Source organism: Macaca nemestrina, chromosome 9 (genome assembly GCF_043159975.1).
Source record: "Macaca nemestrina isolate mMacNem1 chromosome 9, mMacNem.hap1, whole genome shotgun sequence".
Classification (NCBI taxonomy): Eukaryota; Metazoa; Chordata; class Mammalia; order Primates; family Cercopithecidae; genus Macaca; species Macaca nemestrina.
Window position 1 is genome coordinate 4,909,327 of NC_092133.1, and position 22,482 is coordinate 4,931,808.

General features: G+C 44.9%; 2 long non-coding RNA genes across 2 annotated transcripts; one reads left to right on the forward strand and one right to left on the reverse strand.

Annotated features, from left to right (window-relative positions):
• Positions 1-700: 700 nt before the first annotated feature.
• Positions 701-2,478, reverse strand: LOC105470615 (uncharacterized). The gene is made up of 4 exons (XR_980631.2): positions 2,389-2,478; positions 1,676-1,752; positions 1,238-1,345; positions 701-810 (listed from the first exon to the last, which is right to left on the reverse strand). It is a non-coding gene; the product is annotated as an uncharacterized lncRNA (long non-coding RNA).
• Positions 2,479-3,315: 837 nt separating this feature from the next.
• Positions 3,316-16,267, forward strand: LOC105470611 (uncharacterized). Its single transcript, XR_011607406.1, has 3 exons — positions 3,316-3,439; positions 9,234-9,300; positions 16,124-16,267. It is a non-coding gene; the product is annotated as an uncharacterized lncRNA (long non-coding RNA).
• The last annotated feature ends 6,215 nt before the right edge of the window (positions 16,268-22,482 follow it).

Here is a 22,482-nt window from a genome sequence, read left to right on the forward strand (position 1 = left end):
TTGTTCTAAGAGAGTTTTCTCACATTACTGGATTAGTTCTAGTTCCTTCCCAAGAAACTGCAGTTCTTTCTAAAGAGGTAGTAAGGTGCCTTGTAAAGTTACCAGTTTTCCTCTCTCTCTCTCTCATGCACACACACACATACATGAACCCCTCCTGGATTTACAAATTATGATTTATTCATTTTGGTAATAAATTACCCTTATCATCATCTGTTTTGATGTTCAGACAATTGTTCCAAATGTGGGTGGTAGAAACTCTTCTGGGCTGGCTCTTGTGTGCTGTGACGCATCACCATTTGTCTCTGATGCGTTCTTGCTCTCTGGAAGGACAACATATCCCAGCATTTCTCCTTTATTTTCCTTATCCCAGAACTGGAACCAGCCATTGACTCCTAGTTTCTGTAAGTGCAGGGTGGGGCTTAGAAGCCACAGTACAGATTCCAGGTGTGCTCACCCCCTCTGGATTGTCCCTGCCTTCAGGCCCTATTGGTGGATAAACTATGACTCACATTGATATTTCCGTTTGAGTTCTACATTACAGGGTGTTCTTAACGTCTGTGATTTTATAATTATGTGTATTTTATCTTACACAGAAAATTTTTGCTCCTATTTTTAAGCTTTATCTTACAATATTATAGTATTTCAAAATGTTATTGTGAACATCACTACTGACAATAACACAACTTCAGGAAGCTTATTTTTTCTTTAACTTTTTTATTTTTTATGTGCATCTCTCTGAAAGCATGCACACACAATGTTGTTTTCAAAAGTCTTCTGGAATCTTTACTCTGCGTGTTTCATAATTAGGTCCTGGGGAGGAACAGGGCAGAAAAGGACAAAGGGGAAAGTAGCTAATCCTTACCTGCTCTTAACTTCTTCCGCTGCTGCCGTTATTTACCAAAATGAACTATGGACTTGTACCTGGCTCCACTGCATAGGCCAGTTTGGGACCAGCAGCTGCCAGGGAGAGGGACTGGAGGAGGAGCAGCTACAGGTGGGAGACCTGCACGTTGGGGCCACTGCTGAGGGCTGAGGCAGCAAGAAGGGGAGCAGTGGCTATGGGGCTAAAAGGAAGGATGGATTCCAGAGGAACTGCAGAGAAAGAACCAGACAGGATTGCAGCAGGGACTAGAGAAACTCTAAGGCCCTCCAAATCTGGGCACTCAGATGTCACTATAAACCACAACATGAATGTCAGGAGAAGGAACTAGCTTTGGGGGTAAAATCCATGGAGTACCTGGGTGGCTGAGGTAAGCATCATTGTCCTGGATCCTTGTGGGTGGCCGGGCTGTCCCCCTCATTGGCATGGCAATGGCAAGGGTAGCCATGGATATGATGAGCTCATCTGGGGAGAGGTAGAAGAGGGGACAGAGGGCAAAGGAGGATGGCAATGACTGTGTATGTTTATATTTCCTTCACTCTCTCCATGATCCGATCCACAGTTATGAAGGGGCATTGTGTGTCAGAGGGGGTGTGGATGCTGGCATGCAGGAGGGCACCAAACCGACGAGCTCCTGGTCCTCATGCGACAGTGAGAAATATAGAATAAAAGGGAAATGAGTAACACCCACAGGATATTGGGTAGATCATGGCAAGTAGTGAGAAGTATCAGGCAAGGAAGAAGAAACAAAATGTTGGGTGAGTAGAAAATAGCACTGCTCAGGGATGGACTCACCCATGAAAATGTTTTTGAAGAAAGACCTGAAGAAGTGAGGGAGGCTTCACATGGAGGCCATAGGAAGTGTGAAGACCCTGTGGTGGGAGCCTTTAGTTCAGCAGGGAAGCCAGTGTGGCTAGAGTGGAAAGGATGGCAGAGGCCAGGAGGCTGGTGTGGCTGTGGTGGAGAGGATGGCAGAGGATGGGAGGCCAGTGTGGCTGGAGCTGGGAGGATGGTGAAGGACAGAAGGCCATTGTGGTTGGACTGGAGAAGATGGCAGAGGACGGGGGGCCAGTGTAGCTGGAGTGGAGAGGATGGCAGAGGCTGGGAGGCCAGTGTGGTTGGAGTGGAGAAGACGGTGGAGACCCAGAGGCTGGTGTGGCTGGTGTGGCTCTGGTGGAGAGAATGGTGGAGGACAGGAGGCTGGTGTGGCTGTGATGGAGAGAATGGTGGAGGACAGGAGGCTGGTGTGGCTGTGGTGGAGAGAATGGTGGAGGACAGGAGGCTGGTGTGGCTGTGGTGGAGAGAATGGTGGAGGACAGGAGGCTGGTGTGGCTGGAGTGGAGAAGATGTCAGAGGCCCAGAGGCCTGTGTGGCTGTGGTGGAGAGGATGACGGAGACCAGGAGGGCATTGTGGCTATGGTGGAAAGGATGGTGGAGGCAGGGAGGCTGGTGTGGCTGTGGCGGAAAGAATGGCAGAGGAGGGGAGGCAATGGGGGAGGGTGTCAGACCATGAGAGGAACTTTGGCTCTGGCTGCGAATGATGTGGGAAGCCCCTGTGGAGATTGGAGCAGAGGAGTGACTTTCCTGAAAGAAAGTTCTGCAAGCTCACTCTTGTTGCCGTGTTGAGAATGGATTCCAAAGACAACAAAGGGTTGAGGGAAGGCGACAACTTAGAAGGCTGCTGGAACTGTCCAGCTGTGAGGTTTTGGGGACAAGGGTGTGGCACTCTCAGCATTCGGTACCGACCGATAGACTTTTGAACTGGTTTAAAGTCATCCGGGGCAGAATTTGCCAAAGGACTGAGTGTGCATAGGAGATAACAGCCTTTCACTTGGGTGGTTGGAGGTGTGGCGAGGTGCTGGGTGGGCAGCAGGGGGAGTCAAGGAGGAGGCCAGGAGCCCCGATGTGGACTCACGGAGCTGCCAACCCTTATCAGACCTCAGTGAAGGATGGGAGGAGCAGGGGGCTAAACAGGGCCTGGCCACCCAGGCCTTGAGTCACTGAGCTGGTAGATGCAGTGGAAGGAGCAGGACTGGGAGTCAGAAGCATGGGGCTGACCTCTGCAGCCCCCTTTCAGTTCAAATGCTTGTGTCACCCTCTACGAGCTCTGTAACCCTGGCTACACCATTCCATCCCCATGGGCCTCAGTTGCTCCATTTGTAAAGTAGAGACAATTTCTTCTACCCCCTGGTGGCAAGAGTGGTTTAAATGAGGTACCAGGCTGAGGACGTGGCACAGAGCCCCTGCTGTGAGTCCTGGGGAGACGATTCCTTCTACTCCCTAGTGGCAGGAGTGATTTAAATGAGGTAACGGGCTGGGGACCTGGCACAGAGCCCCTGCCTTGAGTCCTGGGTTATGAGGGCCCCATCCCAGTGCCTTCCTGTTCCTCTGCACCTTTCTTTTCCTTCCCTCCTCATCTACCTATTGTTGCCAACAGCTCCTTAGAAAGGCATCTCAAAGGGGAATTCCACAAGATACCCAAGAGGATGCAGGGCCAAGGCATGCTGTAGTCCAAGGTGCAGGGTTCGAGGGAAGAGGAGGCATGAGCTGTGAGCTCAGGTGAGTCAGCACCTCGGTGGAGTGTGGTCCACGTGCAAGCCCATCTTCCTACACGCTGCACTGCATGGGATGTCTTCAAGGGTGCAGGCAAGGAGCGATCTGGTTCGTGTCCCAGTTCTAGCCATGTGGCATAAACGCCTCCTCCTCCTGTTCTGTGAGATGTATCCAGTTGTGTCCCTATGGACTTCAGGAGTGACTTAGGCTATATAACAAAAAATCTTTCTGAGTTAATCATGGATATTTTCTTGTCCCTGAATTGTTGGTTAATTGTTTTGCAAGTGGCTTCAGTTCCTTTGATCCGAAGTGTGGGGCAGAAAGCAAAACAAGTTTCAGAAAAACTGCTTGCCAGTCTTTAGTGCACCAGCAGCTGGCTTGCCTGTGAGCAGCAGGAGATGCTGGGCAGATGGAAGCATCTCCACGACTGGAGGAACTGGAACTCTGCAGTTCTTCTCAATTCATGGGGCTCCACACTCGCTTGGCTCCTGCCCTGACCCTGGGAGACAGCAAGACCTTGCTGGAGGACAGCAGGTGGGGCTACTAGGGAGGCTGGACTCTTGGCATCAGCCACAGCTCCTGGAGTGGGGGGTGATTCCCGTGCCCAAGCTCTTTGGAAGCAGCAGAGCCACTTACCTCTGGGGCCTTTCAGCTGGGCCTTTCTCTGACTTCCGGCATCACCAAGCTCACAGGATTCTGGTGCTGCCTCAAGAATGAAGGAAGAGCTCTGCGATGGCCGAGACTGAGCGCCCTGCAGTGGGCAAAGGTGGAGCTTGGAGTGGGTCCTGTGATGAAAAGCATGCAAAATAATGTGCTGCTGATTTCATATCTCCCTCTAAAGAATCATATTCACACACACCTTGAATGGAACTTGAGGAATGAACTACCCCAAGCCCCAGTCCTGCTGCACTGTTGAGTGACATGTCAGGTTGGTTGACCTGCCCTGGTGCTGCCCTGGGTTGAAGGGGCATGGCCCCCACTTGTCATTATCGGGTGCCAAAAGTTGGCGTATCCAAGCTGTAAGGCATGAGAGAGACGATGCATGCCACCCCTCCTCTTCCAGGTGGTAAAATGGAGGCTACAGAGATGATGCAACTTGGCTAGGAGAACTCAGCGAGCTCTCGAGAGGATTGGCACAGACCTGGCATCTCGCTTCTAAGCCCAGAGCTCTTTAGCTCTGGAGCAGTCTGCCCAAAGATGGGGAAGAAGAGCAAGAGACCACCCATCTCCCTGATGAACATCAGGGTCCCCGAAGCCTTGGGTTCATCAGGGACTATAGGAAGAGCAGACTGATTTGTTTGGAGATGCGCCTCCAAGCTCTTAAGTTACAGAGTTCTAAATTCCAGTCACTACCACTAAACAATTGTTATCGAGGTTTAACCATGTAGCCCTCTAATCAGGGTATTTCTGCTTTTATGTAATGGAAATAATTTCCTGTGGCCCTGAGGGAGCAGGTTTTCATGTGCCCTGTCTGGGTGGGTGTGCTGGTGCCATCCACCACTCAGAGGCTCAACAGTCCAATATTTTTTTTACCCAGCTGTGCCATAGTAAGTACAATAGATTTAAGGAGGGTGAGAAACCTACTTCATTCGTAATAAAATGCCTGGGAGGTAGACCCAGAGCACCCTGGGGGCCACCCTCATGGAATAATGTTTGGACCAGCCTGGAAGAACTTGGGAATACATCAACAGCTCTTGTCCTTCCCTCTCCCCCTGCCACCTCCTCTTCTTGTTCGAGAATTCTTTTGACACTGATCTGTAGTCAGGACTCAAAATTAAATTCTTCTGCATTATTAAATTGAGTATTTGGCTTAATATTTAAAAATCTGAGACCAGTTGAGATCCAAAAGCACTCCATCAGTGCCTCATGTTTCTGTTGAAATTAAAAGCTTGCTGAAAAAAAAAAAAAAAAATGCAGCTGAAGGCTGACTGCCCCAAGTTCCCTGGTGGCCACAGTCTGTTTCTGGGTCTCTGAGCATTTCTTTCCAAGCTCATGTTCTAAGCTCCCTCAAGCCTCCTGAGTGTATTCACCAAAATGGAACTGCAAAGTGCCAAAACCGGAATCCATTCTTTTCTTTCTTTTCCTCTCGGTTCCCCTAACGTTGTCTGACTCTTTCGATTGTATCCTGCGCTTTGCTGGACTCCCTGGAAAATCTGTATGCAATCAAACTGCAGTGAACACATTCTGAACCCTTACTATGTATTTCAGCAGCTCATTTGGCTCTCAAATATGAAAAAGTGCAAATTTCCTGTTGGCTTGGCTTTGGTTTAAATTTTTTTTCCCCTTCACTCCCAGACAAATCATAGGAGAACTTTCAGGATATCCTAGACATTGAAGCTGGAATTCATAGATCAAAACGCCTCATTTGCCTTTCCTAGCGATGTTTTTGCTCTATGTAAAATTATAGCAGAACTTGGCAACCCAGCCCATGTATAGAGTTCCTGGGAAATATGTCAATTTTATGTCTAATTTTTATTACTAGGATCTAGGTGCTCCGTAGACCCCAGTGCAGCATGCAATCACAGTAGCTCTATTTGTCTACTTGCTTGGTGTGTTTACTTCTGTCTTTTTCCACAGGGTTTCTTGATTTTTCATTTCTGTTCTAACAGTCTGTGTTTAGGTTTCTAAATAAAACTGACAATGCTTGGTAATACTCATTGTGAATAAGAAAAAAGTGCTTTCTTCTCAAGTTGGGTGATAAAGGATCTGATACCTTCAGCACTGTCTATCCAGCCTTTCAAAGACACTTCTTAATAAGCAGATGCAGAAGCATCACCACCCTCCTGGCAAGACATGGCAGCATGTAGGGGACGCAGCTGTGACTGCAAACATCTTGCACCCATATTTGCTCCCAGCTCCGTGGACCCTTTGGTACACTGTAAAGTGGTAAACCCTGAGTGGAGCTTGAGTTGGAAAGACAGCAAACTTACAAAGCCAATTTGTCATCTGAATGGGGTTTCTCACGGTGTGGTTAATAGATCACTGACCATCCAGGGTGGGCTAACTGGTGGTCCCCAGGCAGTTTATCACTTTAGGAGGAAAAACTAATGAATTTATACATCTTATTTTGAAATTGCAAATGCATCTGAACTAAATGAATATTCAAATTAATTGCTATAGTTTAAAGGCTGTTCACCATGTATAAGGTTCGAGAGATGATGCGAGTTGCCCAGATTCACAGAAAGGAGTGTCACAGGATTGGAACCTGGGTTGCCATTACTAAAGCTCACTTACTTGTTTTGAACTATGGTCCATGCACAGTTGTTGGGGCTGCTTACTGTAGTGCTCTGATACAGTAATAGCTGGTGTAATTAATCATGTTTATTTGTCTAAAGCATGTAACATTTAGATTTCTGGCAAAGGCAGTAATCCATGTTACTTGTTCAAAACTGGGAAAGCTCAAGAGAGAATGAAGAAAAACAAAGACATACCTGGAAGTGCTTTCTTTCTTTCTTTTTCTTTTTCTTTTTTGGGAGACAGAGTCTCACTCTGTTCCCCCGAGGCTGGAATTCAGTGGTGTTGTCTCAGCTCACTGCAACCTCCGCCTCTCGGGTTCGAGCGATCCTCCTGCCTCCGCCTCCCAAGTAGCTGGGACTACAGGTGCCCGCCATCACGCTCAGATGATTTTTGTATTTTTAGTAGAGACGAGGTTTCACCATGTTGACCAGGCTGGTCTTGAACTCCTAACCTCAGGTGACCCGCCCACCTCGGTCTCCCAAAGTGCTGGGATTACAGGCGTGAGCCACCGCGCCTGGCTGGGAATTGCTTTCTTTTGCATGTACAGAATTCCTCCCCCTTCTATGCAGTTTCACTTCATTTGGTTTTAGTTGCCCAAGATCAACTGTGGTTGGAAAATACTAAGATATTTTGATAGAGAGAGAAAAGAGACTACATTCACATAACTCTGATTACAGTGTATTGTTAGAAGTATTCAATTTTATTATGAGTTATTGTTGTTAATTTCTTACTGTGTCTAATTTATAAATTAAACTTTATCATAGGTGTGCGTTACAGTCAGCTGTCCATATCCACGTGTTCCACATCTGTGGATTCAATCAACCATGAGTTGAAAATATTCTGAAAAGGAAAAACAATAAAAATAACAAGATAACAATAAAAAATAACAAAGGCTTAAAAATGCAGTATAACAACCATGTATATAGCAGTTACATTGTATTAGGTATTACAAGTAATCTAGAGATGAATTAAAGCAAGTTTGTCCAACCCGCTCACGGCTACATGTGGCCCAGGATAGCTTTGAATTCAGCCCAACACAAATTCATAAACTTTTTAAAAACATTATGAGATTTTTTGCAATTTTTTAAGCTCATCAACTATCATTAGTGTTAATGTATTTTATGGGTGGCCCAAGGCAATCCTTCTTCTTCCAGTGTGGTCTAGGAAAGCCAAAATATTGAACACCCCTGATTTAAAGTATAAGGGAGGTTATATGCAAATACTACACCCTGTTATGTGAGACTTGAGCATCCACAAATTTTGATATGTGCAGGGGGTCCTGGAACTAATCCCCTGTGAATATCAAGGCATGACTGTACAGGAAAAAAAAAAAAAAAAAGCACAGTGCATCCAGGGTTAAGTACTCTCTGGTATTTCAAACATCCACTGGAGGCCTTAGAACATATTCTCTGAGGATAAGGGGGACTACAATATTGATCAAATTGGGCATAAGTTTTTGTAGACCTCTTCTTTTTTTTTTGTTTTTGTTTTTGTTTTTTGAGACAGAGTCTTGCTCTGTAGCCCAGGCTGGAGTGCAGTGGCACGATCTCGGCTTGCTGCAACCTCTGCTGCCCAGGTTCAAGTGATTCTCCTGCCTCAGCCTCCCGAGTCGCTGGGATTACAGGCACTTACCACAATACCCGGCTACTTTTTTTTGTATTTTTAGTAGAGATGGGATTTCAGCATCTTGGCCAGACTGGTTTTGAACTCCTGACTTCATGATCCACCTGTTTCAGCCTTCAAAAGTGCTGGGATTATAGGCGTGAGCCACCTCACCCGACCTGTATACCTCTTCTAATAGGCTTATTTACTTATTCACTACAGATGATCTGGGAAGATAATTTTCAGCTAAATAGCATTCTACCCTTTGAATGTACCATTACCAACTTAACCAGCTCACTCGTATGGGTCATTCAGGCTGTTTCTCATTTATGACTGGTATAGATAAAACTTCGTTGAATATCTTACATGTTAAGTCGTGAGCACAATATTAACTGAAAGCCTAACAGTAGTTACTTTATTAGATGGTGTGTACATTTCTTTTACATATTATTATCAAATTGCCCTCAAAATTATTATATCAACAAGACTTTGGCAAAAGTCTGCAAGGAAGTCTCTTTTCACAGAATCTTCAAAGAAACTAAGTATGTTCATTAAAAGTTTTCAAATGTAGTAACTACTGTTTAAGCAAAACATGATAGATCTCATTTTAGTCTCCATTTTCTTCACTAATAGTGAAACTGAACATTTGTCATGTTTTATTAAATACCTGGGCTTCGTGTCTTGTGAATTGTTTCTTTTTCCATTGGGTTATTTATCTTTTTCTTACAGTTTGCAAGGCATATTTATACCATAAATAGATTAACTCTTTGAAATGTGATCCAAATAACTTTCTCAGAATATCGTGGGCTTTTTGAGTTTGTTTATGATGTTTCCTTTTAATGCTTCATTAATGTAGTTAGATCATTAGATCAGTCTCTTCTTTTATAGTGTCTTTGTGTTGTGCTGAGAAAGGCTTCCCTCTTCTAAGATCAGATACATATTAATCCATGTTGTCTTCCAGGTCTTTCATGATTTATGATTCATATTTCATCTTTTCATCTAGCCGCTATTATGGTGTATGTCAAGAGGTAAGACACTGCTTTTTTTTTTTCTCCTTTAATAATTAAGAAATTGTACAAAATGTTTAAAAATTATCAGTCTTTCGGTTCTGATTTTAAAATGCCACCTTCATCTCATCTTATGTTCATGCAGGCACAGACCACACACGTCACACACACACATTTATGAACTTTATTCTGTGATCTCCTCTGAAAAGAGTTTATTATTATTTGCTGTTAGTACAGATACTACAGCAGACATAATGGGCTTTTCCTTTTTTATTATATTTTCAATTGTATAAAGATGTATACATCTATTTAGTTACCGATTACTTTGTAGAACTCTTATGCATTTTGATGTGTTCTTATCACGGAATTTTCCAGGTGGGCCCTTTTATCAGCTGCACCTAATAACATTGATTTCACATTTTCTAACATACCGTTTTGACATGATTTGTGGCTGTTTGTCACAATACATTTTCTTATTTCTTCCATATTATAATTTAGTTATTTCAGGAGGGGACTTCAAAAAGTTTGTGGAAAAATAGAATTAAAAGATAAAGATAAAAATTTACACTTTATTTCTCAACATAAACTCCATCAAGTTCAAGACAGTTTTGTAAAGATGATACCAGCCATTTAGTTCACCCCTAGCAAATTGAGGATCCTGGGAATTTAGCCATGTGAATGGAATTGTTTTTACATTATTAACTGAAGAAAAATGGGTGCTCCAAAGATTAGGAAACTAAAGGAAGTCAGAAGGAGCCAAATCAGGACTGTTAGGTGAATGCCTAATGATTTCCCATTAAAACTCTGAAAAAATCGCCCCTGTTTGATGAGCGGAATAAGCAGGAGCATTGTCGTGGTGGAGAAGGACTCCCTGGTGAAGCTTTCCTGGACATTTTTCTGCTAATGTTTTGGCCAGCTTTCCCAAAATACTCTCATAGTAAACAGTTGTTACCATTCTTTGGCCCTTTAGAAAGTCAGCAAGCAAAAATGCCTTGAGTATCCCCCAAACCTGTTGCCATGACCTTTACTCTTGACTGGTCCACTGTTGCTTTGGCCAGACCTCTTCCATCTCTTGGTAGCCATTGTTCTGACTGTGCTTTGTCTTCAGGGTGGTTCTGGTAAAGCCATGTTTTATCTCCTGATACAATTCTTCCAAGAAATGCTTCAGGATCTTCATCCCATTTGTTTTTAATTCACATTGAAAGCTCTGCTCTCATTTGCAGCTGATCTGGGTGCAAAGGTTTTGGTACCCATTAGGTAAAAAGTTTGCTTAACTTTAATTTTTCAGACACAGTTGTGTTAGTTGAACCAACTGAGATATCTGTGGTGTTGGCTATTGTTTCTGCTGTTAATCTTCGGTCCTTTTCAACTAGGGGTATAACAAGATTATTTTTTTCTTTGAAAATTGATGTCTGTGGTCTGCCTCTGCGGGCTTCACCTTCGACATGGTCTTGTCCCTTCTTAGAGAGAGTTATCCGTTTGTAAACTGCTGATTTCCTTGAAGAATTGTCTCCATACAGTTTTCGTACAGCATCAATGATTTCACCATTCTTCCTCCCAAGTTTCAGCATAAATTTCACGTTTTTTCCTGCTTCAATTTTAGCAGAATTCATGTTGCTGTAACAGGGAAAACTAATTTCTTATCTTTCTTAGTGCCTCAAACTAGATCCTGGTCAGATATGTTATATAACAAGTTAATGCAAGCTTATTTTGGTACAAAAATGTGAAATTCATGCATAGTTGTTTATAATATTGATTTTATATGATTTTTTGAAGACTTCTCATAGTTTCTTGCTTTTCTCTTAGATTTTCTGTTTTATTCCTGGTTTACATTTTCTGTAATAAACATTTTTCGAAAGTATTTTTCTCTCCAGCATCTTGAGTACAATATTATCTTACTTTCATTCTGAGGGAACTTTGCATTAGACATACAGTTTTTACTCCTCTCCAGGCAAGAAGAAACCTCTGTTGGCCTCACATTTCCACAAACCAGGAATCATAGAGTCCCCTAACTCTCTCCCTCATCCTTCTTGGAATACTTTTAGATCGTGTTCTAGGATCTCAGCTCCAGGATTGGTTGATAACATTCATCCTACAGATTAAGGGGCACAGAGGACTGGAAGTCAGGAGGGACCTGGAATGATGCATGACTCCGGGAGGAGAGCATCTTCCCTCACTGTGTCTTTGTGTCTGGGGAAGTGGCTTGGGAGATCTGGGTTTGTATGTGATCAAGCTTCCAGATTAGCCATCAGTGAGAGCAAGGACTTTGCCCAGCTTCTTCCTTTACTGCTGTCTGCCAGTCAGAGATAAGCCCACCTACCAAACTGGATTTTGCTATGGGTAACCCCCATGTAATCTCAAGGACCACTAATTCCAGCTGTGACTTGCTGATACCTTGCATATTAGGCACTTCTAATGGAGCCTGCAATGATTTCCCTCCTGCAATGATCTCCCTCCTGCAATGATCTCCCTCCTGCAATGACCTCCCTCCTGAATTGTAAAGGAAGGCTTTTGGGTCTACCATCCTAAAAAGCAGCTGTATTAACACAGCCTTTTACCACTGGCAGTGCATTTCGCAGACATTCTCCACATCAGGGTGTGAGAATAGGCACTCCTGATTCCAGTCTTGTTGTAGATTTATGCATATTATATGTACACTGAATTTATATGTTTTTATGTATACACTACAAATATATTAATATATAACATTCATTGTGCATTGCAGATGTTGTGCATTGCAGCTGGGATTTTGGAAGGGCAGAATTAGATGTCAGTCTCCTGTGGACAATAATAGGCTAATCACGTTTACTTTAATTTAGAAATGGGGCATATTATTCTTCACAAGTAGTTTGCAGAGAAGCCATAGTAAACCAACATCGTTAGGCTGTTAATCTCTGGACTAGTAAGAAACTGTATTGCTTTTGGAGAAGCACTCTCTAAAGACCTAATGACACTGTGTCCTGTAAAGGACATACGTCTACCTACTCCTTTCTGTGGTTATTTGTGAGCATGGACTGCACATTTTGAGATGGAGGAAGGGTGATATCACCACCTGAGTAGGGCCATAATAAGTATAGGTGAAGTGAATGTCTACTTACTTGAAGAAAACTTGCTCCCTGATAAAGTTGGACTTTTGTTAACCACTGAGCAGGTAAATAAACTTATCTAGGTCCTCTTGTACTTTCTCAAAAGACAGATATTAGCTGCAGCTTCCCTCCTCAATCAACTAGGAACAGTGAAACACCCATTCACTAATATATTTTAAATCAATTTAAATAAATTCACTCTGTTGATCATCAAAGACCTTCTGGCTTTGATTCACTATTAAAAATACTGTGACAAGACATGGTGAACATTTTATTGACACAAATATATTTCCCATGGAAGTTGAGGACCGAACATTTAAACTGTTCAAAGTGCTCTCATTTGCTCTTCTTCTCCAAGCTCCTTCAAGGCGTCCATGAATCTGATGCCTTGTTGCTGTTATTAGAATCATGAGATCCTTAGTTCTAGGGAACTGCCTTCAACTATAAGGATGTGTCCCCAAGTAGATTCAAATTTATCAAAATAATTTATCAAGGCATGTTATCTGCGGATTTATTTATAGTTTTAGCTTATGTCGTTTCTTCCCCACTTAAGGTAAGCTGCAGGCAAAACACACACAGGTATGCGTGCAGGTTGGGCACACACATTTGTTTCTGTATTTTATCCATCTATTTCTGAGCTTCGAGGGTGACTGTTGGTCCCAATCCTCAGACTCGGATTTCTTTGTCTTTCACCCGGGTACTTTGTGATTTCACAGTCGTGCTGGGCTCCAGCCTGGCTGGCTTTGCCCTGCACGCTGGAGCCCCAAGCTACGAAGCCTCCCAGTTGCAGCTCTTCAGGCTCCTTGATCATTTTGCTGTCCTTCTTGAAGGTTTGGTTCAATAGTAGAATGCTGTTCTTTGTTTTGTTTCCTGCACCGTTTCCTCCAGGCAAAACTTGGCATTCAGCAAATCTGTTTTGGCCTCCATCCAGGTAATTTAGTAGCACAAGTTTCTCATTATAAAATGGGTTCACCTGTAGGATGGTCCCATGGTCTGGACACCGAGCTGGCATTATTATTATTAAGACGCTGCTTCTGTACAACATATGTTTTCAGCATAGATTGTTAATTTTCCCCTATCCATGCCTAGAGAGGTTCCTTTAGGGTTGGCACTTCTTTGTTCTTGTTGGGAATTGAGAGAACAGCTAGCTAAATTTCCAGCTGTCCTCTTCACATTACTATTTAAAATTAGAGATGACAAAGACCGCAATTATAAAAACAAATTGCCAGCATGTCTGTTCCTATGCTCGAGGAAGGGTTTTCCGATTGCTCTGAACACTGGAGCCAGCATTTTAATTTTGGGTCACTATGAAACCACGATTATGGTACATTTAACTGTCCTTTTGTTTAAAAGAAGGTACGGGTTACCTCAGCCCATTTGTATCTTACTACTCTAAGGCTGATCTTTTCTCGGGTTAAAAGAGAAAGATTACACACTGGGGTCACTCTACAAATGTTTTGCATTAGTGGAGAAATTGCCTTCATGTACTAAGATGTTTAAGCACCTACAAAGTTGTCGCCAGCCATCTGGGCTGCTGGGAACACTAAATCAATCTGTTGTATGCACAAAGCCAAGTAATTTATCTGTCAGGTAGTATTTCATTTAAAACATATTTCTGTGCAAAATGAAATACGTAAAACCGTCCATTTCTATACCTGAGTCTGGCTGTTCCCATTATTTCACAAATAAATTTGTCTTTTTAATGGAGCAAGAAGATCCTTGGGCAGGCACGTTGGCCTTTCATTTTAGGAAAGGGCTTCTATTTACATTATGCAAATATCCAAGAACTGTTGGGAAAATCGTCAGGATCTTGTTGGATTATTGTGTTTCTCTGAACCTAGCTTTGAAATTACTCAGATGAGTACTGGAAACAGAAGGCCAGTTGAGATTTTCCATCATGACTTCATGACATAGTATCCGTCCATTATCTGATCTGATGCAGTTGGAAGCTGGAGCTCTATTTCATCTCCTTATACTGGGGGCTGAGCAAGCTTTATGAAGCTTGAGTTTAATCTCCCTCTCAGATTTATGCTCCTCAACTCTCCAAATGTAGACGTGCCTGCTGGCATTCCTTCCTTTCTCCACTGTCAGACACCAATTTGCATTATGGGAAGTGTGCATACACTGTACCTAGTGTATGTACCTGTTCTGTTAAATTATTCCATTTTTCAATCGTAAAAACCAAAGAGGAGTTGGATGAAAAATAACTGGCTCTCTTCCACCATTTTTGTATTTTTCCTTTCCTATAAGTAAATGAATCATTTCTAAGTTGATGCATTTAGTATGGGGATCCCAGTCTGGCATCATTTCTCCAGCCCTGCGAACTGATTAATGAGACACCATCTCGGCTGAATTTATGCTCCTGTTCACCTGGCAAAATGCAGTTTGTTCTTCCTTCACAAACAGAAAGGAAAAGTGCAGGAATCAGATTTCTCATATCTGTGTGCCAGAGGCCAACAGAGAAAGGCTGCAGAATACGTTTCAGAAAAGCTGCTTGGGAAGAGAAAGGTGCTTTTGTAGATTTCAAAATATTATTTAGTCCAAGAGTCTGTATCCTACTGGGTTAGTTTTCACAGGAGCTGTTAACACATTAGAAATATATCTGTTTCTACTCAAAGAAGCTCCAGGTGCTAAGATGTTCTAGCACCTCCCTAGGAAGGTGCTTGGACGTCTCTTCTCCCCATCTTATGTCCTCCCCGACCCCTGTGAGGGCCAGTGAAGGCCACTGGAGCCTCCTTGTTGAGAATCTGCAGGTGATCACAGATTTTACTACCTGACTATAGAATTAAAGGAGGGTTCCACACAGTCTGACACTAGATTTCCATTTCTTGAGTCTTTCTAAATGTCAAAAAGAGATAATGTAAGAATTTGGGTGTCTTATCCAAACATGTAAGGTTGGCTAACTCAGGGGTGAGATTTTAGGACCACAGAATAGAGCCTTGCTAAAAATGATGTGATCTTTCCTGTTCCCCATTGGATGAATTTCATGACAGGATGTTCAAAACCTGCTCACAGTCATAAGAGCCTTGGGAGGGCCCAGTAGCCCAGCCCAGAACAGCGATGGATCCAAGCGCACAGCCAGGTCCCTGGCTCTTCCCCACACCCTGCTGCTGTTGCTGGGAGGATGGAAAAGGGACTTTTTGTTTCCTTCTCTCAGCTTTTCCTGCCAGATTTTCTGCAAATCTTTGTTCCAAGGTTTTCTCATCGATTATTTTCTCCACAGCAGCCAGAGTCGCCATCCCCCTCACGCAGCGACTGTAGCTCACACTCCCTGATGACAAGACTTTCGTGGCTTTCCTGCTGTTTGTCCTCAACCCCTTCCCGCCAGACCCTGGCCTTCCGCCTTTTCCTACCATGGATACTTCCAGTGCCGCCTCTTCTGCAGAAATGGTTCCTCTCAGATCTTTGGATGCTCCGCACTGGAAACACCTCCCGTGTTGGCACATTCGCAGAGCACTTGCCTCTGTGGGGAACATTCCTGTCCATCTCCAAGCCTGACACACTTTTACACACCCGCCGATCTCAGCTCACCATTTCCCAGACCTCAGACCTCCTGCAGCAGCCGGGGGCTCAGTGGTCCAAGAGTCCGACTTCTTGTGACCCACAGCATCCACCAGGGCAGACACCCCAATAGCTGGCCCGTACCGACTCCCTGGGGGCACATGCTCCATTTTCACACATATGCGTCCGTGCTTCTGTCCCATTTCTTTTAGTCCTGGGAGACAACCTGGCAGGCTCTTGTTCATTTATTTTTTCAGCAAACATGTGCCGAGTGGCGGGATATGGCGTGAGCAGACAGAGAAACTCCAGGCTCTACTGTTGGGGGCTGTGGTCTCTGACACTCCAGCTGCTGTTTTGAGAAGAGCACCCAAGGCCACACTTGCTTTTGCTTCACCTCCTGAAGCCAGGTCCCAGCCTGTCTTCTTGAACCTAAATCCCAGTGGTGAGGTGGATTTGTAGAGTCTTGGTTAGTTGTGTGGTTAGCTGTGTGCAAGCCTGTCCTTGTGCTGCCAGGGTCTAGGAATGGGGATGGGTGGTCTGGGGGCAGTAATCAGGGTACGGAGTGGAGCATGCTGTGGGGTTGAAACACAGGCTTTCCCTGCGCAAAACTTTGGCATGAGTTTTAGAGCCATCTCCAGGGCTTGGCCAGAGATTGGTTTTTACAGCTTCTGTGAGTCTGGTTTGACTATTCACCAGGTAACTGCCACCTGCCTCTCTGGGTCCTGAGTGGAAGTGTGTAAGTGGCCTGAGGCCTGATGAGATCCTGGGCCATGCAGCTGATCAACATACACACTTCTGAGAGTAGAGGAACCCTGGTGGATTAATAAAAGCCACCTGTGGCCGCTCTCTGTGAGAGGACGTGGGAATTGTCCTCATTCCCTTTTATTAGAGTGACATTTCCCCAGCGGATGCCAGGGATTGTGATTTCTCAAAGGACCTCGGGATCTCATTACCTGCCTCCTTCTGGTGTGGAACAATATGGCAAGAAGACTAAGTTGGGGGAACTGTGCTCTTCCACAGCGTTAGAAGAGCTCAGGCCAGGAAGCTGACTTGAAGGTCAGCAAGGGCTAAGAGGGTTTATAATATTAAATAGCGTGCTTTTCCTATTTTCCAAATGATCTCTTTTTATAGGAGGAGCAACGCTTCAGTGCAAACATGAAATACATCCATGTGGACTGGACCACGTTGCGTCCACGTTTAGTCAAATTATCCAGACAGTTAAGAAAAGTCAAAACTGTATTGATATAATCTGTAGAACCTGATCAAGTCAGTAATCATTGTGCCTTTCAAATTTTCAGACGGTATTCAGTGGATTAAGAGCGTGTTGGCCGGGCACATTGGCTCATGCCTGTAATCCCAGAATTTTGGGAGGCTGAGGTGGGTGGATCACCTGAGGTCAGGAGTTCGAGACCAGCTGACCAACATGAAGAAACCCAGTCTCTACTAAAAATACAAAAAAAAAAAAAAATTAGCTGGGTGTTGTGGTGGGTGCCTGTAAATCTCAGCTACTTGGGAGGGTGAGGCAGGGAGAATTGCTTGAACCCAGGAGGTGGAGGTTGCAGGGAGCCGAGGTTGCATCATTGCACTCCAGCCTGGGCAAAAGAGCAAGATTTTATCTCAAAAATACATAAATAAATAAAAACAGTATGTCTGCCACAGGTGCCACCAGGTGCCATGCCATGTTGGCGTGTCCTTGTGGCTCCTCCTCCATCATTCTTCAGCAGATGGCACCCGGTTTTCTGCAGTTCAAGGAGGACATACTGTGAGTGGCTGCAGGGGGCGTTTCCTGGAGGACTTCTTCGTTTCTGTTTTCCCCCGTGAATCCTCTACATTGTGCATATGTTGCTTTAAGCCAAAGTGTAGAGCTGAGACTCAGGCAGAGAGAGAAAGCAGAATGACGTGGCCTCAGAAATGTGGCATGTTCCTGCTCCACGGGTCGGAGATGGGAAACTCTTTTCCTCTCCAGCAAACACAAAACACAGCTCTGCACCACCTGCCTGTCAGGTGCCCCATCAACCAGACGATCCCCCAAGGCCCGTTGAGTGGGAAACAGCAGGATCAGGCAGGCTCTGCCCACCCCAGGAACACAGGCTGGGAGGTTCACTCTCCTTGGCTTGTACTCCCAGGTAATGTCCTCTAAACAGTGGCAAGTCCAGTCATTGGAACTGACACTCTGTGATGGGCTGAGAAAAACACAGGGGCCTGGCTGGCCTCCTGCGGCCCTGGGATGGGGTGACCCAACGTGGTTATCCTTTGACTGAAACGATCAACTCATTTCCCGTAGGTCACAGGATGTCAGCGGGCTCCAAATCGGAAAAGACTTGGCCTCATTGCCTGATTACCGGCGGCCTCCCCAGCTGAATTCAAGAATGTGCATCTGAAAGTGCTGTTTCCTACTGGCTGTGGCTGGAGCACAGAAGTCGAGGTGATGCCTCCAGGAAGTTCCTTCTCTTGTGTCTGCACACTGTAGAACTAGTAGTTGATGACACTCCCCAGAAGGCCACAATCCCTGCACAGGTGTGGTGGGGGCAGAACACAGGACCTCCTGGCCCATGGCCCTGCCTTCTGCAGAGCCGGGAGGGCTCGGTGTGCAGATGGTGTTGCGTGTACACGCGATATCAAGGAAGAGGAAGTGTGCTCGTGTCCTAGGACTAGTGTAGCAAAGCATGACGTGCTACGGGGCATAACCAATAGAAATTTAATGCCCCACAGTTTTGGAGGCCAAAAGTCCCAAATCAAGATGTCAGCGGGGCCTCACTCCCTCCAAAAGCCCCAGGGAGGTATCTCTCTCCTGCCTCCATCCCAGCTCTGGTGGCGTCAGGCCTCCCTCGGGGTGGATGCATCCCTCCAACCCTCCTCCTTTACGCGAGTTTTGACTGTGTCTCCACATCATCTTTATTTTCTGTGTGTCTGTCTCTGCATCTAACTATCCCCCTTTTATAAGGATACTGATCACACTGGATTAAGGTCCTGGTGTAGTTAGGCTTTGTGTCTCAACGTTTTTCTGTTTTTGAGACGGAGTCTCACTCTGTCTCCCAGGCTGGAGACAGAGTGGGGCCTCTGAGTCAGGGATGTATGCAGCTCTGACAAGGTGTAGATTGCCACACCTGGCCCATTGGATTGCATTGGATAGCACCCTGGATACTTCATCTTTATCCTGGCTCACTATAACTTCTGCCTCCTGGGCTCAAGTGATTCTCCTGCCTCAGCCTCCTGAGCAGCTGGGATTACAGGCACATGCCATCATGCCTGGCTAATTTTTGTATTTTTAATAGAGACGGGATTTCATCATGTTGACCAGGCTGGTCTCAAACTCCTGACCTCAAGTGATCCTCCTGTGTCAGCTTTCCAAAGTGCTGGGATTACAGGTACCAAACCTCATCTTGAGTTGTAATCCCCATAATCTCCACGTGTCGAGGAAGGAACCCGGTGGGAGGTGATTGGATCATGGGGGTGGTTTTCCCCATGTTGTTCTTGTGAGAGTCAGTGAGTGCTCATGAGGTCTGATTGTTTTATAAGGGGCTCTTGTCCCTTCCCCCTTTGCTCTTGCTTCTCCCTCCTGCCACCATGTGAGAGGGTCCAAACTTGCTTCCTCTTCTCCTTCCACCATGATTGTAAGTTTCCTGAGGCCTCTCTAGCCATGCGGAACTGTGAGTCAATTAAACCTCTTTCCTTTATACATCACTCAGTCTAGGTAGTATATCTTTACAGCAGTATGAGAACAGATTAATACAGGTCCACACTAGTGACCTCATTTTAACTCGATGATTTCTGTAAAGACCCTACTTCCAAATAAAGTCACATTTCATGGTACTGGGGGTTGGGTTTTCACATATATTTGTCAGGGAACAAAACTCAAAATGTAAGAGAAACTATGGTGACTCCATGTTGTTTCTGGAAGGCTCATCTCTTGGGACAGAAACCGTAGTCCCATGGTACTTGGGCTGTCCCGTTCAAACCTGCTATACCTCTGCTTGGTGTTTCCCCAGAGGCTGGAGATGAGAACAATTTTCCTAATGTCTAGACCTGTCATGGCCTCAAGTGGGAATTCATTCTACATGCAACAAACTGTCCTTAGAACTTTCCGATTGATGCTGGCACCAAGAAGGAGAAGCTGCCTTAGCATCTTTTTCATGCACTGTTGTTCTAGGTATTGGCTTCTTAGAGACCTCTTCAGTGGCCGTGAGAAGTGGCCCTGACCTTGGGGAATGTGGCAGACATGACCTAGGATATATTTGAAGGAGAAAGGAAGCAGTACCCAGAGTGAAATCTGCAAAGCCAGGATCTCTCTGGAGCAGCCCTGATGAAGTCTCCAGGGTGCTCTCCAATGCCATCCAATGTGCCAGGTGTGACAATCTATAACTTGTCATAGCTGCATACATCCCTGACTCAGAGGCTCCACCTGACTCCCACCTCCTGCTTTAGCAGGACCAGGAACAACCCCAGACTGCTGCTCAAAAACTTTGCCAGCAGCGTGTCAGAAGTTTCTAGTGAGAGACAAAAGCTGGCCCATCACGAGGCCTGGAGAAGATGGTGAGAGAGTGGACTCTCGACAGTGGTGAACAGGGAGCCGTGCAGCTCACAACTTGCACCTTTCATCTTGCACCACCTCTGTGTTCTGTGAAGCATTACTTAGAAACGACCTGACCCTCCTTCATCCTCTCCTTTCTCCCCTTATTTTCCTTCATGCCCATTGCCAGAGGATCAAGAATCCACTGAGTCTACTGGATCAACATTGCGAGGCTGCTGTCCCCCTAGATGGAAGGGCCAGGTAGGGACTCCTCGGCAAGGCAGCAAGCAAAGCCAGTTCTAAGTATTTAAAAAAAAAAAAAAAACCTCAGCTTTTTGACCTACCAAGTCTTCCCAGCATGTAAATACTTTAAATGATGGCAGAAATCTGAATGAAAGTAGTCACAATTATAACCAAAAGGATTTGCATCCAAGGGCAGTACCATTGCTGCTTAAACAAGATTCACACATGGGTTTCAGAGAGGAACACATTAATGTGCAGATCACTAAGTGGAGGGAAGGAGGTGCAAGCAAAAGGCATTGGGCAATTTGTCCTTTTCTGATGAGTTTCAGGTTCAGTTTTGGCTTCAGGCATAGATACAGGTCAGCATATTAAGTGCACAGCTATGCTCTGCCATGAAATAACGAAAGTGTCACCTACCAGGGCCACTCAGCCTTCCCAGGCAGGACCTCGAAAGCATCAGCCTCCTTGGGTCTTAGGACTATGGGATTGTCTCAGAGAGGTGCCTCCTGGAAGTGCCTGGCTCTGGTGAAGGTCAACATTTTGGGTTGCTTGTCTAGATTCCAGAGATTTGGAGAAGAGATGGACTCAAACTGTTGCCAAGAAGATTTTGTCACAAGGTTTGAAATATCCTCAGTGCTGGTGAGGTTCTGGAACAAACCTCATTAATGCACAAAGCAGACCCGAGGCCCTGGTTCCCAGGCCAACAGGCCGGGGGAATGAGGAGTGGAGCCTGAGCGGGCCAGCTTGTGAGGGTGAAGTGCCCTAGACAGCCATGGGCGGGGCACAGGGGAGGCAGAGAAGATCATGGACAGATTTTAGCTGAGCCCTCCTGAACCAACACCAGGAGGTGGGGAAGTCACCTGTGAAAGTGGTGTTTCCTGGGAGCTGTGCCCTCCTCACAGTGCCATGCCGAGGGGCTCCCTCCAGCCTTTGACTCCATGCTTTCTGCTCCCCTCCAAGGCCACTGTCCTCTGCAGTCTCCAGATGGTGGTCATTTTAAGTGGCTTCTTTTAGTAGAAGTTGTTATATCTAATAACTAACTATATATCTAATATATCAATATTATGCATATTATCTATGTCTATATGTCTTGATGTCTATCTATATCCAGATTCTATCCATATATATCCATATATATATCTAATTTTATCTGTATCTGTATTCATCTATTTCTATCTGCATATATACATCCATCTATATCTACATTATGTCTACGCCTATATTTATATTGATATTATGTGTGTGCATCTCTCTATATATGCCTTTATCTCTATTCAGGACCCTATCCATCTGTATCTATATATGTATCTGTTTTTATCAGTATCTGTATATGTCTATATTAATCTGTCTATATATATATGTTTTTCAAAGCCTCACTATATAACTCATAACATAGACATCCCTGGAGCATGTGACTCAGGGCTGGAAGTCATGGCCACATTTAGTTTCCCTGTGAAGCAGAAACCTGGGTCCCCTTACTGCTTATCTTGTTCCCGCACCTCTGATGTCTCGTTCTTCCTGTTGCAGGATGATGTGATTCTACTACTCACAACTGTGGGAAATTTGCAGAGCAGGTCTTGTTCTTTGCCTCTAAGACTACTTTGTGTTCTGCAAACAAGGTACAGCACTGGTTTCCTAATGTGCAGACTTAAAGGTGGCTTTTGTGTTTTGTTGGCAGAGTCCCTGTGCCTTTCATTATCTGAATTTTATTTTAGAACATTTCTCCAGTTTAAAAACTTACCAGAACATAAAAATAGTTCTGGAAATCTGGAATTTTTCATAACACAACTACGCAATGTAGCATAAAGTTTCAAATTCCCTTTGTAAAATGAGAGGCCCAAGCATGGCACCCCCACCGCCGAC